Raw genomic sequence first — 3,517 nt, 5'->3', positions numbered from 1 at the left:
GCCCCCGCGCGCGCGGATCGGACACCTGCCCCGAGGGCGGGGCGCCCCGAGGGCGGGGCGCCCCCCGGGCGGCCGTGCGGTGGTTGGATACGCCCCTCGGATTTATGGGATTTATTGTCCGCAAGGTCCGAAAGCTGCCTGCGTTATTCATGCCGTATTCTTTGCCGCCGCCGCCCGAATCCGAGTGGAACACGCCCCCGCCGTGTATGGCTGCCTCGTTTGTAAGCGCGGGAGAGCTCAAATATGTAAATAATAATAATATAGAGAAAGAAAATTGAAAAGGGCGTTGCCGTGAAGTGTTGTGTTGTTGCCCGATGCCCTGCCCTGCACCACGGCACAGTATGTTGCGTATTCCGTTGTTGAAGATGCAACCGAAAGCCACAGAGGAAACGCACACTGGTATAACTGTCTCCCTGTCTCCCTCATGAACTTCGTGATTGGGCTGTCGCCCTCAGGACACGGGAGGAAAACTCGGGAAAACTGACCCGGTGCATTGGAGACGAAAGTGTGTGAATGTCCGGTGTGAACGCTAATTCGTACACTGAAGGGGGTAAAGGCGGTGTGAATTTTCCTTTGACACACTCAACTTCCCCCCACACACCTTGTGCCTCTCCGTGTGTACGAATGTCGTTAGACCACTCTAGTGAGCCGGGAAGAAGAACAAAAGGAATCAAAATTAACCGGAAACAGATGCTAAAAACAAAAGTGTCTAAATGTGATTTGCAATATGTTTATGAGTTCTGTTTGCGGCACTTTTTGATTCTTTGTGTTCTTCTCGACTCGCTGGAATGGGCTACTGTGCGACATTCACACACTTGGGATTCCGGTGTGGATGTGCTTTGTCCTTTTTTAGGGCTCCGGTTTATTCTTACGTAATACCCAACACAGCAAACCCAAGTGTGCGCGTGAACGTAGCACACTTTTGTATGTAGGCGAGTAAATTTCCATTCGCACTCACTTGGACGTACAACTGTATGCGAAATTCCAAGGAATGTTCCGATACCTTTCCTTGCACAATTATTGTGCGAATGGGAATTCACCCACTTGAGGTCTGCACCAAAGTATGATTGAACCAATTTAACCTGAGGTGGGACGACGTTTTCGTAAACGTTGTTGTTATTGTTGTTGTTTATTAAAAGTATGAGATTGAAATGCGAAATGCCAAGTGAACAAAACAGGAGGGTGGGCTAAAAACGCACACAAGACACGATATAATGCACTACTCACCCTGAGACGGCGGCGGAGCCGTCTACGTCCGGGACACGGATGGTAATCCTTGGCGACGTGCATCGGCGTCCACTCGCGGCGGCGGCACGGCGACGGCAGCACCAGCACGGCGACGCACGCGACGGACACACTCGGCCGACACGGCGGACACGGCCGACGCGAGGGGGGGAAGGGGGGCGACGCCGGCGGCGGGCCGACGCGACGACGAGTCGACTCGAGCCGAGAGATGTCCGCGGGGAGGGAGAGAGTTTGCGCTCCGAGGCCTGTGTTCCGTCCGGTCCGCTGGCTGAGGAGCGACTGACTACGCGACGCGACGCGCTGCTACGCTGCGCTGTGCTGTGGCGCTCGTTGGGGCGAGCTGCGTGCGAGCCGGGAGCGCTACCGCCACCGCCGCCGCCGGGCCGGGAGGGGAGGGTGGAGGGAGGGGGGAGGGAGGCCGACCTGCTGCCCGCCGCCGTCGCGGACGTGCCCGCGGTGGCCCCGGGGGGCTGTGTGCACCGCCAACGCGCTGACCCTCCCGTCCCGCGCTCGCAAATAATAAACAAGAAGCGTATAGGGAAGTTCCGGCGGATAGCTACTAACCGAGAGACTAACCTAAACCACACCAGCGAGCACGAATCCACCCGCACTGTAACGTTTCGTACGAACAACTGCTCTCCGTAATGTACAAAGAGATTGAAGCATTCGTAACATGAACAAACTGCACTGTTAAAATTTTTTGTTGAGATTTTACAGAAAAAGTCTGGGTATACCAGTTGCCATGTAAAAGTCTGGTAAAATTACAGGGGTCTGTAAAATTACAGACACTGGTAAAACTAACTCCACAAAATTTCTGTAAAACTGATACCAAACGTTTCTGTAGTTATGTTTACGAACGTTTTCTGTAATTTTTACCCACATTCCTCTGACGTAATAATGCAAGAAAAAAAAATATTTTCGGCGGCTGGTTTCTTGTTCTATATATTTCATAGTCAACCGCCTTCGGGTTTCATTGGTGAAACTTCTTTTACCGCTTGTACCTTAGGTGGGATCGAACCCCCGACCTCTTGGTCGTGAGCCCGATGCCTTGCCCATTGCGCTACGGCGCGCTACGTGGAGGTTGCCCGTCCGTACTCCATCTGTTGCTTCCGACTGTCCACGCGGCTTTCCATACGGTTAACTGCCCTCTTGGTTAGTGATTATCACAACATTGGGTTTCTTTCGTGGTTCCGTTGTTAGAATGCACCAGAGTTCAACATTGAGCAAATTTTGTGGCCAATTTTAACCGTATTTCTTATGTGTTCGAAAAATTACAGAAAGTATCTGAAAGACTACTTTACAGAGTCTGTAACTTTACCAATACCTGTAATAATACCAGAGTACGAGTGGATTTTTACAGACGCGTGTAAATTTACAGTAGTTTTTCGTGAAAAATACCGAAAATCTGTAATTTTACTGGTACTGTAATTTTACCATAGTATTTCGGTAAAACTAACGTGTTCGGTAAAATTACATTTTATTTCTGTACAAGATTTCAGGAATTATCGGTAAAATCACTAATATTTTTAACAGTGTGTAGGTAATACAAATACATTGTTTGCAATACAAACCAGGCTCTTCGTGTAACGATCCGGGGCTGATCGCAATATGAAAGAAAAACATATGTAAGATGGCTGCTCCGTATCCTTTGTACCGCACAAACACAAACCCGATTCTTCGTAAAACCAACACTGCTGTTAGTAAGGAACTAAGGGTGCGGATTTTTCACAATTCGAGATTTCCAATACTTTTGTCTTCTTCTGTAGCGTTAGAACGTCATTATTACTACATTGGAAAAACAAAGGTAGCAATTAGCACCCATCTTGCGAGGTGTGAATGACTTTCGTGCCTTTACAGAGGCACGAAAAGATTCATACCCCTGGAAGAGCACGAAAATGCCCCAAAGGAGCTAAAGTTTAGTGCCTTTGGAGACTTTCGTGCCTTTCTAAAGGCATTAAAGTTTAGCACCTGAATAGGCGCTAAGTCCTACCTTTGTTTTTTCCGCTGTGCGTACACGCGCTATTATAAGCTGAAGGTAGTACAAGCCAAGCCAGTACAAGTATCGTCCCAGCCTTTTCTTAACAAGCACAGCCAGGGTGCCCGAGTAAGTGTATGCAAGTGATTTCACCCTCGGGCGGGAGAACCACCCTCTATACGACGTTATAAAATTAGACCACTACCCCGCCCGTTTTACTTTCGACCTGCGAAATGTTTTCTTGAAGGGAGAAGATTCAATTTGATCGGCACACTAAATACCTAAAGCACCCCCTCC

At 49.2% G+C, this 3,517-nt stretch overlaps 2 protein-coding genes across 2 annotated transcripts in view; both read right to left on the bottom strand.

Moving 5' to 3' along the window:
* Positions 1–1,571, bottom strand: part of LOC113215479 (serine protease HTR4) — a 75,530-nt gene extending 73,959 nt beyond the window's left edge. Inside the window, exon 1 of the mRNA XM_052266347.1 lies at positions 1,228–1,571. The gene's annotated coding sequence lies outside the window, so the exon portion shown is untranslated. The remainder of the gene's footprint in view (positions 1–1,227) is intronic.
* LOC113207042 (neutral alpha-glucosidase AB) overlaps positions 1–3,517 on the bottom strand; it is a gene marked incomplete in the record, with an annotated part of 18,987 nt that overhangs the window by 10,122 nt on the left and 5,348 nt on the right.

The sequence above is a fragment of the Frankliniella occidentalis genome, unplaced genomic scaffold (genome assembly GCF_000697945.3).
Source record: "Frankliniella occidentalis isolate FOCC.00 unplaced genomic scaffold, Focc_3.1 Scaffold37, whole genome shotgun sequence".
In the NCBI taxonomy this organism is placed as follows: Eukaryota; Metazoa; Arthropoda; class Insecta; order Thysanoptera; family Thripidae; genus Frankliniella; species Frankliniella occidentalis.
The sequence above is the reverse complement of the archived record's forward strand: the minus strand, read 5'-3'. Positions and strand labels throughout refer to the sequence as shown.